General features: G+C 35.2%; 1 pseudogene; it reads right to left on the reverse strand.

Annotated features, from left to right (window-relative positions):
- Positions 1 to 1,378: 1,378 nt before the first annotated feature.
- LOC125155070 (splicing factor 3A subunit 1-like) lies at positions 1,379 to 12,877 on the reverse strand (annotated as a pseudogene).
- Positions 12,878 to 13,241: the final 364 nt, after the last annotated feature.

Genomic DNA, 13,241 nt, shown 5'->3' on the forward strand with positions numbered 1-13,241 from the left:
GTGCTTTGGTGTTTTGTTTTTTCATTTGATTCCATTCCCCACAGAGTTCCCCTTCATTTTTGCCCTGCCTTTGGTCACTCTGACCACTCAAATCATCTTGTCAAAATACGGCTACCATCTTTGAAACAAACAAACAAACAAACAAACAAACAATGTACAGCAGAGATTTCAAAGGCTATATTCTTGCCTACTAAAAGTGTTCTTTTGGAAATGTAATTTTTATTTTTTCCTCACTGAAATTAGAGTAATGAACATACTTGTAAAATTATCACTACTGGGGCACCAGGGTCACTCAGTTGGTTAAGTGTCGGACTCTTGATTTTGGCTCAGGTCATAATCTCATGGTTCATGAGACTAGTCTGTCTCAGGCTCTGCTCTGGCAGTACAGAGCCTGCTTCAATTCTCTCTCCCTCACCCTCTGTCCCTACCCTAATCTCTCTCATGAACACTCATCTCTTTCTCTCAAAATAAATAAATTTTATAAGAAATTATCATTACTATCTTTTACTTTTAACTGGTGTGTTCAGATAATTTATATTTTGCATAATTTTGATGTTTGAGATTAAATCTATGATTTGGACATCTGCTTTTTGTCTAATCTTGGGTTTTGTTTTTTGTTTTTTTTTACTTCTTTGGAATAACTTTTTGTGATTTTGTCTCCTTTTTTTGCCTCTTGACTATTACTTTATGTTATTTTAGTGGTTATATAAGGGTTACATTATAGTACTGTGTTTTTATCATATTCTATTTTCAAGGAATATATACTATGTCCCATAAAATTATAAGAATCTCCCAGCAACATACTACCACGTGTCCTTTCTTGGTCTTGATGTTCCCATTATGACATTTTACTTCTATATGTATTATAAATCCCACAATGTGCTGTTTTATTGTTTGGTTTAATCAGTTCATTATATTGTATAGAAATTTATGATTTAAAATGTATTTTATATTTCCCCACATTATTCTTTTCAGTGGTTTTCATTCTTGTTGGTATGATTTTCCTTCTGTTTGAGGGTTTTCAGTTAATATTTTTTCCGTATAGTCAGCAGGTTTTTATTTCTCTCAGTTTGTTATGTCTTAAAAAAGTCCTTATTTTTCCTTCATTTTTGAAAGATATTTTTACAGGAGTAGATCTCTTAAGTTGTCAGGTTTGTTTGTTTATCCTTTCAGTACTTTAAGAAGTTTCTCCTCTGTGTTCTGACTTACACTGTTTCAAAGAGAAGTTTCAGTAAGAATAAGATTTATCTTTGTAACTCTGTATATAATGTGTCTGTGTGTTCTTTGGTCCCATGCTGCTGTCCTCTGAGCCTGATGACATTTTCCTATATGTCTTTTGGCCAAAATCTTTTCTACCAAGATAGGGAACACAAAATATTTATCTTGAGCAGGGCTTGAGAGCCTTGGGATCACAGTCCCTGTATACAATGACTTGGTCTGCAGTCAAGGGCAGAGGTGGAAGCATAGATCTCTGAAGTTTGGACACTTTCTGCCCTTCTTCATCATCTGAACCCTCATTCTTGTCTTGCACTTGGGCGTCCTGATCTAGCTGGGATGGACACTACTGTACCTTGTAGTGTTTCTTAACCTTCTCATCAGACTCTGCCCCTATCTTGACCACCCCACCCTCCCCAAACTTTTCCCAGTGCTCCTGAATGAGATTTTGGGCTCCCAGATTCTTCAAGGTGGTGAAGGGAGAAAAGTTCAAGTCCATTGTTTCTGCCAATTCCACCAGACTGATCTGATGATTTGCAAATGTACATTCGCGCCTTCTCCTCTTCTTTTTCTCATCTTGGAACTTGGCTTGCTCCATTCAGTAACATACCTGGTCCAAATCTTCTCTTTTTGAGATTATTTTATTTTATTTTATTTTAGGGAGAGAGAGAAAGAGAGAGAGAGAGAGAGAGAGAGAGAGTGTGTGTGTGTGTGTGTGTGTGTGTGTGTGTGTGTGTGTGAGCAGGGAAGAGGGGCAGAGGGAGACACACAGAAAGAGAAGATGCCAAGACCTTAGGATCATGACCTGAGCTGAAATCAAGAGTTGGACACTCAACCAACTGAGTCACCCAGGTGCCCTTCTTTTTTGAGCTTTGCAAATAAGCCTTTGGGTGGAATTAAGACCTTGGAATAATGTTCCACCAGCATGGTGAAGTAGTGTCAAACTGGTAGCTGTGCTATTCTTTCTGTATCAGCTGCGTCAGAAACAAGTGCCCATTCCTTGCCACAGGGTGAGCCATCAGCTTCATCACATCCAGGTTGAAGGCTGAGATGCAGGTTGATTATGAGATGGAGGGGTATGCTATGATGAAGTCAAACATGCTCTTTGGGCATGATGGTCTCCTGAATTACCTAGGGTTGAGCATTCTAGGGCAGCTGCTGTTGGGTGGCTTGCTTCTAATGCTGCCTGATAACCTTGAGGATGGAAGCTGAGGGCTCCTGAGCCTTCCCCTCCTTGCATTCACTGACCTAGTGATGGTGGTAGGCATTGTAAGGGTCACTGGGGTTTAGGAAGTTGTACTGAGGGCTATCTAATTCTGTTATATTCTAAGCTTCAAATTCAGGTCTGTTTCTGGCCACAAATTTGTCAGTACTATCAATGATATCCCTGATCTTTGTAGAAGAGGGTAAATAATCCCCACCACCGGTTTGGAAGGGTAAGAATTCTCTTTTGAAGATGATTCTTCTGTGTGTACTCTGGGCATGGTGGCTGTTGGTAGTGATGAGGACACTCCTCTGCCTGGGTCTGGTCTTCTTGACTAGAACAGTCAGCACTGCCTAGGGGTTCATGAGTGGTGTTGCCTTCTTCAAGACAGGCTCCCTGCACCATTGGAGGATGGCTAGTATATGTTAAGTGTGTGTATGTGTGTGTGTGACTCCCTTTAAGAGTTTCTCTGTGCCATTGGTTTTAGGCTATTTGATTACATTGTGACTTAGTGTAGTTTTCTTTATGTTTCTTATTTTTTGTTGTTTTTAGCTTATTTGTAAGTTTATCATTTCATAAAATTTTTATTTTTTAAGACATATTTATTTAAATATCATTTTTACCCCCATTTCTTTCTTCTTCTTAAGAAACTCCAATTTAATTTGGCCTACATGAGATTGCTTTATTTTGTGGCTCAACTCACTGATGCTATGTTTATTTATTTTTCTTCCTATTTCATTTTAGTTTCTATTTCCATGTTTTAAAATTATTTTTCTCCTATAATGTATAATCTGTTGTTAATCCCATGTAGTATATTTTTAAGACTTCAGTATATATCTCTTAAAAATGAGATTTCTTACATAAATTAAAATAACATAATTTGAAAAAAAATTGACAATAGCTTGATGAAATTTTCTAGTATCCAGTCCACACTAAAATTTCACCAGTTCTTTTCAGAACGTCTCCTAAAGTCATCTTTCTTTTCACAAGAATGTAAGTAGAGTTTACATATTACAATTGGTTTGTGTGTGTGTGTGTGTATGTGTGTGTGTGTGTGTTTTAATTTTAGATATTGTAGTTTTTTTAGGGGATATTTATTTACTTATAATTAAATTTTCATTTTAATTCCAGTATAAACATACAATGTTCTATTACTTTCAGGTATATAATATAGTGATTTAATAATTCTATAGATAATTACTCAGTGCTCATCATAAGTGTACTCGTAATTCCCTTCACCTATTTCACCCGTCCCCCCACTAACCTCCCTTCTGATATACTAGATATTGTAGTTTTTATGTGCAGAGTTTTCATACGGGACTTCTTTACTACTCCACGTTCCTTCTAACATTCTCAATATTTCCTGTATCTTCTTGATATGAAATGCATACTTTAATAATAATTGAAATATACTTTTAATAATCATTGTAATATTCTTGCTTACTAATCCTATCATCTAGGTCATTTCTAGGCCAGATTTGACTGATTTGCTTTTCTCCCCATATGGGTCATATCTTTATAGTTCTTGTATATAGATAATAATTACTCCTAAACTCCTATTCCAGAAAAAGGCCACAGGTGCAACACAATTTCAAACACCAGAGGCATAATGACACTTAAAATACTCCAAATTCTTTTTTATGCGGCACGTATAATATTGAAATTTAATGGTTATAATCTTTGAACATAAAATTATAACCTAAACTAACTTAAATAGCCATATATCCTAGATATATATTAGTTAACAGAGTAAAAGCATATAAAATTATGCATCTTCACCAAGTGTCATTAATTCTAGAAACTTAAAGATGATTCAATATTAGGAAGTTAATGAATATGACTACCATACTGATAAGGCCGAGAGAGAAAAATCACATGATTAACCTCATTAATGTCGTAAATAACTCAAAGTTAAACACGCTTTTGTGTTCTTACTTACACGGTTTCCCCCCACTCACTCTCTTTCAAAAACAAATAAATAAACTTTAAAAAAGTCAGTTTTAGGGATTTAATTACATGAAATGCTCTACCTTTATTTAGGAAAATAGATTTAATTTAGTTAAAACAGTAAAGAATACTGTTTAATTCTTGGTATATTTGTATTTAAAACTTACTTAGCATGATGTGGTATTCTCGTCTTTGTTTCTACTTTTCCAAGGTAAGAAAAGTCATATCAGTATTATGAAGGAAACAAATATCTGCTCTATGGTTTGTCATACAAATTTGAATTTTAAACAACAGTAAACAGTAGCACCTGGGTGGCTCAGTCAGTTAAGCATCGGACTTCAGCTCAGGTCATGATCACACAGTTTGTGAGTTCAAGCCCCACATCGAGCTCTGTGCTGACATCTCAGAGCCTGGAGCCTGCTTTGGATTCGATGTGTCCCTCACTCTCTGCCCCTCCCCGACTTGTGCTCTGTCTCTCTTTCAAAAATAAATAAGCATTAAAAAAATAAACAACAGTAAACAGACTTGATTGTTAATGCGTGTCATTTAAAAAAAATTTACTACTGCCTATCAAGCAAAACATGAAATAAAAATATAAAGAAAAATTGGGTATCAATCCATCAATTCTATGAAATACTAATTATTTCAGATCTTTTTCATTAAGAAGCAAACATTATGGAAAAACTGAAGCCCCAATATCCCATTTGCCAACATATTTCCTGGAGTGCCTGGGCGGCTCAGTCAGTTAGGTGTCCAACTCTTGGTTTCAGCTTAGGTCATAAGCTGGTTTCCTGAGTTCAAGTCCCACATTGGGTTCTGTGCTGGCAGTGCAGAACCTGCTTGGGATTCTGCCTTTTTCTCTCTCTCAGCCCCTTCCCAAGTCACGCTGTCTCTCTCTCTCACTCAAAATAAATAACTAAGCTTAAAACATAAAAAAATAAATAACATTTCCTTTTATTTTTTTTAATTTTAATTTTATTACTTATTTTAAATTTTAAATTTTTGTTTTAGAGAGAGTGTGTTTGAGTAGTAGAGAGGGGCATAGAGGGAGAGGAAGGGAGCGAATTCTAAGTAGGCTTCATGCTTAGCACAGAGATGAATGAGGGGCTCAATCCCACCATCATGGGATCGTGACCTGAGCTGAAACCAAGAGTGCAACGTTCAACCAACTGGGCCAGCCAGGAGCCCCTCAACATATTCCCTAAAACTTTTCCAAGAGGAAAGAATTCTAAATTTGGTGTTTATGAACCTTATTTATTTAATACTTTAACTACATTTGAATGTCCTCTTAAACCACATTTAATATTGCTTCACACATTTTTGAAATATATGTTAATTGAGAAAACCACTGCCTGTGTGATGCACATGATGATGCAGGGTTTACTGGATATGTACAAAATTGAGAAAACAAGTATTTTTTCCTCAACTATCATGCTTTTATGTTTACATATTTTTTTAATATTTTCATTTATTTGAGAGAAAGGGGGAGCAGAGGAAGAGGAGAGAGAGAATTCTGAGCAAGCTCTGTTCTGTCAACACAAAGCCTTATCAGAGTTCAGACCCATAAACCATGAGATGGTGACCTGAACCAAAATCGAGTTGGATATTAAAGCAACTGAGCCACCTAGGCATACCTTATGTTTATAGTTTTAACTTTCATATATCTTTACTAAAATCTTCCCTATTTTGTTTAATGTAGCATATAATTTATTAAACTCTTCATTTCCATTACTAGTTGATATATTTGTATTATCTTATTCTATTCATTATATAAACCACAGCAATATCCAGAAAATTAGAAATGAAAATTTTACCCTTTTTGCAAGATTGCTAGACTTGTCATAAAGTGTGTTAAGTATATAAAACCTTCCTTTGTTGGCGTCACTCATGCACCCATTTTCAAAAGTTAAAAATAAGTCTCACATTCCATCTAATTGAATACTATAGAACACATAATGCCACTGACATAGAAAATAAAGTCTTATATAAGTAGTAGCCAAGAGCAATGAAAGAGATAACACACATAAATCAGTATTTTATATTTTTCCTCATATTCTCTATCTGTGCTTCTATGAACTACAGTATTAATCATAGGGCTTATTAGTGTTAAGTCCTAGTTATTTTTAATTTTTTGAATGAACATGTGTGATTATTACAGTAAATGCGACCAAATTAACATTAAAATCATCTATTTGAAGAAAAAACCCCTGCAATTCCAATCATTTCTCTATGAATGTAGTTTCACTCTATTATGGACAAAAAAATACAGTTTGTGCTTGGGTTGTATTGCCTTGGGGCAATTACAGTTACATAGTTTTGATCAGTGGACCAATACAAAAATAATGCAATTCATATGTTTTAGATTTATCTGATATATTGAGTATTCACACAAATGCTAACAGATGATCAAATAACATGATTAAATATGTAAACATATCTATGTATTCTGAACAGGTTTTAAACAGGAATAGCTTTATATATAGAAGTTTCCTTAATAATTTCCTCATCCTTTTTCATCTACCCAACATTCACTCATGCTTTAATCTCCACTACCATAGTATATCATGAGAGTAATGGTAAAGGTTTCCTAGTGCCAGACATCTAGTCAGAGTCTCCAAAAACAGGTGTTTGGAAATGTGCCAGTTTGTAATGGAGTTAATATTATAAAACAATAAAGTGGGGTTCTCACAAAGCTTAATGACTTCAATTAAAAGGAGGAACTCTTTCTTATAGGTACTGAGCATATGACCTTTGCATTTTAATTGTGCTGTTTTTCTTACAATGTAGTAAATATTAATGGTAATAGATATTTACAATATGCTTTTACTTGAGAAATTTGGAAGAGAATTATTGTATTTTTATTTTACAATGTAGTGTTTTGGGTAAAAGATGAAATGTAATAAAACAGTAACAGAAAAATAATGTTGTTTTAACTGGTAATAAACAGCCTGCATCACTGAATCATTACAAGGAGACTTAGTCATAGTATCTTCATGTTTCACAGTGCACTTTACCTGAGTGTGAAATATCCACTGTCACAGTAAACCACTGGGAATTATATTTTTACTATTTTGTAACCCAATACATGTTTTCTTTTTTCTTCTTCTTTTTTTTAATGCAGGCATATAACTTTATATTAGTTTTAGGTGTACAACATAATGATTCAATATTTATATATATTGTGAAATGATGACCACAATAGCCTAGTTAACATCTGTCATACTTGTACATTTTTTTCTTGTGATAATAAATTTTAAGATCTACTTTTTTTTTTTAATTTTTTTTTTCAATGTTTATTTATTTTTGGGACAGAGAGAGACAGAGCATGAACGGGGGAGGGGCAGAGAGAGAGGGAGACACAGAATCAGAAACAGGCTCCAGGCTCTGAGCCATCAGCCCAGAGCCTGACGCGGGGCTCGAACTCATGGACCGCGAGATCGTGACCTGGCTGAAGTCGGACGCTTAACCCACTGCGCCACCCAGGTGCCCCAAGATCTACTTTCTTAATAAATGCTATATATTTTTTTTCATCTTATATTTTATGGTGCTTCCTGAGCCAACTATTTTTCAAATGAAAGATATTTTAAAAATAACTCAGGGGAAGCATGTTTTCAAATCAGAGGGGGCATAGTTTTTTGTGTGTGAAAATATGTTTTGTAATATATTCAAAATTTTCCATCAACACACTTAGATTTTCCTTTTATTTCTTTCCACACTGTTTCTCAATATATAGCTGTTGGATCTACCTATTCAGAAATGAAAAGTGACCAAAGAACCAACTAAGGATTTATGAGTAGATTTACCAAAATATGGATAAAAGAGGATTTTATAAAAAAGCATATGTAAAATAAACCACAGAAAATAACTAATCTAGGAATACACATAGAATTTCAGATATATTTCTTTAAGACCTCAAAGCAATTAGACTTTGATATTAAAAAATATACATCTAATAAAGTAAATAATAAATTAACAGGAGGAAATAAAATGTGAGTTAACTATTAACAAAATAATATAAGAAAAAGATACTCATAAACTGTGTATTACATACACTAAAATGCACAAACATCTGAATAGAGAAATAGTATAAGCGAAAGGCATCTAAATAACGTGAAAATAAATGGAAATAGCAGACACAAATAGCAATAGAAAAGCACTGGTGAAAATGGATAAAGAACAAATAGGATGCAATATAGGTATGTAAAGGAGAAGAAAACAGAACAAGTAAAATTCTTCATATGAAAATAAATATTTATGTATAAAAAGGAAATCTGAACATCTATATTGAAAGGTAACTTAAAAGGCACCTGAGTGGCTCAGTTGGTTGAATGTCTGACTTCGGCCCAAGTCATCATCTCGTGGTCAATGGGTTCCAGCCCCACATGGGGCTCTGTGCTGGCAGCTCCAAGCTTGGAGCCTGCTTCAGATTCTGTGTCTCCCTCTCTCTCTGCCCCTTGCCCGTTCATGCTCTGTCTCTGTCTCAAAAATAAATGATGTTTAAGAAAAAAAGAAAGGTAACGTAATACCTTATGGAAAAATGATGTAAATTGATAAACAAAAAAGCCATATCCTAATAAAAATACCAAACTTCAAGATCCAATTGTTAGGATGTTCTTAGAACCACAGTAGAGGGGACAGCCATCTTGCCAGCACAACCCAAGGAAAAGCCCCTAGTAGCTGCCAGAACGAATTGGAGGTCAACCAATCACCCAGCGACAGCACGACCGACCAGACGGGAAAAAGGCCCAGCCGGACCTAAACCGGGAACCGCTGCAGCTTAAAAACCCCACCCCACCACACCTGGATGCGACTTCCCTGACTCCTCTCTCTCTCTCTCCCTGAGTCATGGAACCTTGCCCGAGACCTTAGTTCCCAAATAAAGCCTTTGACTGCTAAAATTTTTTAGCCTCTGACTCCTATCTTTACCCTGCCTTACGACTGACCCTAACACTAAACATAATGGGTAATTAAGGGAAAAGAGAAATCACATATTACAATACCCTGAAGAAAATAGTAACCCAAGACATTTGAACTTATTTTTTCTTTAAAATATAAACACAGATGAACAACAGAGAATTTTTGTGGCTGTGAAGTCATTCTGTAGGGTATCATAATGATGGATATATGTCACTATACATTTATCCAAATCCACGGAATGTACATCAAAAGTGAACACTAATGTAAACTATGGACTTAGGTGATTGTGATGTGTCAATGTAGGTTTATCAATTTTGACAAATGTAACATCTATCAGTGTTGATAGATGAGGGTGGCTATGAATGTGACAGTGGGCAGCAGTTTATGGGAGAACTCAGTCTTCCTCTCAATTTGCTGTGAACCTGAAACTGCTTTTTAAAAATAACCTCAGAAACAAATTAAAAAAAAAAAACACTGGCCAACATAGCCTGAATATTTCCTTAAGTTTAAGTAAACTTGAGGCAGATCTCTTCCTTCCTCTAGGCACATGACCTCCCTCCTATTCTGGCCTTCACAGAATCCAAATAGCTTAACCAAAGAGGTGCCTCCACTCTCCTTTCTTGGAGCATTTGCTTTTAAATCACTTCTAATTGCAAATTCTTCCCCTGCATCTTTGAGATGTAAATCTTTTTCCAAAGTCTTTGAGCAGCTTTATAACCCAGGACTGACTTTCATAGCTAGCTACCCCATCTCCTAGTGTGGGGAATTGGAGCCTAGCCTTAGTGAGCATCTTATTCAGAGTCCTAAAGCTACCTCCTGTCATGAAGAGAGGAGAAAGTTTACATTTCCTATGGGTAAGTCCAAAGAGCAAACACAGATGGCCTAGGATTCCCCCAACTCTGCTCTTAAAACTCCCTTGGCCCCTCTTTTTAAAAACAGTTAGACTTATGTTCTCTCTTCGCTGTTGAAAGAGCCTCCAATAAAATCTCCGTTACCCATTTACTGTATCTGGTGCAATTTTTGCTTTAACAATACTTAGTGTCATTTTTATTTTATGAAATGACAGTTTCAAGAACTGCAGGGTGCAAAATACAAATGAATATTATTGATTAGAAATAAACTGTATTAGAATAGTCATCTCTCATTTTCTTCCAAATACCCTTAAATATGGATCCATACAAGTTTTAATTCTAAAACCAGATATAATAGCTTAAAAAGGTTGGACTAACAAAAATTCGTTACTTCACTGTGACTGAAGGATAGCAATTGTGTTCATTTTAATACTTCTGATTTAATGTGCAATCATCAGAATTTGCCCTGCATATAAAGGAAATTTCTCAGACTAAAAATCAATAATAGCAGTTTTGAAAATCATTTTCTATTGATGAGATTCCGCTTCTAGAATAAGACTTAGCCCACAATTTGAAACTTTATCGTAACATGAAAACAGTTCACAATTACTGTAATTTTGAACTTAACTCACATTCAAATTGAAATGGGTGGAAAAATAAAACCCTGTATGAAACTGTTTTCACTGTATGTGTTTTGAAGCATCTTTTAAAATGTAAAATCAACATTGCTATTCTAGTCACAGCAAAGTACTTTCCCAAATGTCATATTAAACTCATTACTGGGAGAATGACAAGGCTTTCTAATGTGATTGTCATTTTCTCATAATAAAGGCAAAAACTGCCAGTGCTTCTGAACTTAAAATAAGATGTGATTGGAGCTGGATGAATTAGCTCTGATGAATATGTATATCAAATGGTAGTATTTAAAAATATATATATATATATGCTTTGTTTCCATTAAAACCTGTATTTAGCCGACTAAATTTTTACTTAGAATATCCTCATTATCAACTTTCTTGACATCAAAGTTGCTTCAGAGTTACATTTTTAAGAAACAGTTGACACAATATTTGTTACACATTGAGCATATTTTGGCTGCTTTTTTTCAAGTCTTTGTTATTTACTTTTATCATATTCATACTCTTCATCACTCCGCTTCGCAGTTCCTTGGCTTGCTTTTAGAACACTATAATGTATTTTTCTCTTTGCTTTAATATTATGGTTGTTAGGAAAAGAACATTGATAGATATTCCATGAAACATTTTAGCTATATAAAACATAATACTAATTTTTTTAAGTTTGTTTATTGAGAGAGAGAAAGGGGGAGAGAGAGAGAGAGAGAGAGAGAGAGAGAGAGAGAGAGAGAGAGAGAATGCAAGCGCATGTGCTCATGAGTGGGAGAGGGGCAGCTCCATCACATCAATACAGAGCCTGGTGAGCTCCGTCTCACCAACCCTGAGACCATGGCCTGAGCCAAAATAAAGAATCTGACCCTTACCCAACTGAGCCACCCAGGTGCCCCAGAATTTCAACTATTTAAAGTCAATTATAATAGACCCTTTATAATAGACATTTGCTATTATCTCTCGGCTAAATCCACAACTGTTATGCTTATAATAGAATTACAATTTTCTTATCTTAACAGATTAAATTATTGACTTGTGTGAATAATTTTAGGCAAATGATACAAACAATTTTGAGTAGGGAGAACGTTTTTTTAAAATAGGATAATTTTAGTCTAGGAGATTAGGTTTTGAAAGATACATCTTTGCATGTAATTTTAATTTCTCTTCAACAATTATTTAACGAATACCTAACGTTTTTTCTTCCTTATACCCCACTCTTTTTTGAAATTACTCTATTTTTTTCCCTTTTTTCCTACACTTCACTGAAAATGACCTTGCTTAATAAGTGGTTAAATTGAAATGGAATTTTTCATTTTCCATTTTTTATCTTCTTTAGAACATTCCAAATATTTGACCAACCATTCTTGAAATGCTCTTTGAAGTCAATTCCTCACAGTATAGAACATAGTATTTTTTTAAACGTTTATTTGTTTTGAGAGAGAGAGCGAGAGCGAGAGAGAGAGAGAGAGCGAGAGAGAGAGAGAGAGAGAGTGTGAGTGGGGTAGAGGGAGAGAGAGAGAGAGAGAGAGAGAGAGAGAGAGAGAGAGAGAATCCCAAGCAGGCTCCATGCTGTCAGTGCAGAGCCAGATGTAGGGCTCAATCTGATGAACTGTGAGATCATGACCTCAGCCAAAATCAAGAGCCAGATGCTTAACCGACTGAGCCATCCAGGTGCCCCAGCACACATTTATTTCTGATACTTTACTAGTTTAAGCTAAACTATATCCCTTGCCGAGCCAAAAATCTACTAGAAATGAATGTCAAAGTTCCTTAGGGTGTGGTGTTAGGGCATTTTCTACTCTTACTCTTCACTGTCTCCCTTGTCCACTTGTTCCCAAGCATATTCAACATCAGAATCACCTAGGACAAATTGAAAACCTGCACATTTTTGAGACACCTCCTCATAAATTTACTACTAAAATAACAAACAATGTAGACTCTTTCCATAGCTCTTGGAGTGGATGTTGAAGATGGGAGTCCCACCTAAGCAATAGAATATCTAGGTTCTAGCTTTTAAACTTGCAGGAATGAATGAGGAAAGAAATCACACAGAATTTTACCTGACCCGTGATCAAGACAAATTTGAACTTCAAACTTCTACCAAGTCTTGGTGTCATAATGTTAACTATTAAGAATTTACAGTTTTCTTCACTGAAAAGATACTCTACTGAATCTGGCTATTGTACACACACACACATGTATTGTGCTAGAGAAAGAACTGCAATAGTGTCATTATGCTGAGTTGTACCTATTCTGCATGAAAGGTCATGTTTATATTTGTTGCATTTAGAAAAACATATCATCCTTAATAAGGATTGCTTATATATTTTTCTGAGGTTTGTACTATTTATATTTGCAGATGTTTCTGTCTCTGTATGAGTGCATTGTGATAAGAATCACACACATTTGTAATCAAGTGATTAGAAGGTTTTTGTTTTTTTTTTTTTTTTTTCATCTCACCTTGGACCAGGGTCTGGTGTG

The sequence above is a fragment of the Prionailurus viverrinus genome, chromosome F1 (assembly GCF_022837055.1).
Source record: "Prionailurus viverrinus isolate Anna chromosome F1, UM_Priviv_1.0, whole genome shotgun sequence".
Classification (NCBI taxonomy): domain Eukaryota; kingdom Metazoa; phylum Chordata; class Mammalia; order Carnivora; family Felidae; genus Prionailurus; species Prionailurus viverrinus.